We start from the raw sequence: 237 nt of genomic DNA on the forward strand, positions 1-237 counted from the left end.
ATGGCGGAGGCGGAGGGAGAGGGAGGCGGGCCCCGGGGAAGGGGAGGGATGGAGGGGAAGGAAGGAAGGCAGGCCCAAGACCCAGACGCCAAGGCCCAAGCCCCTCCTGGAGGAGGAGGAGGAATTCACCCGGGAGAGAAGGCAGGGAAGCCCCTAGAAATGGAGGACACAGAAGCTCTATGGCAGAGAAATGGAGGACACAGAAGCTCTATGGCAGAGAAATGGAGGACACAGAGA

This window comes from Sceloporus undulatus, chromosome 1 (genome assembly GCF_019175285.1).
Source record: "Sceloporus undulatus isolate JIND9_A2432 ecotype Alabama chromosome 1, SceUnd_v1.1, whole genome shotgun sequence".
NCBI lineage: Eukaryota > Metazoa > Chordata > Lepidosauria > Squamata > Phrynosomatidae > Sceloporus > Sceloporus undulatus.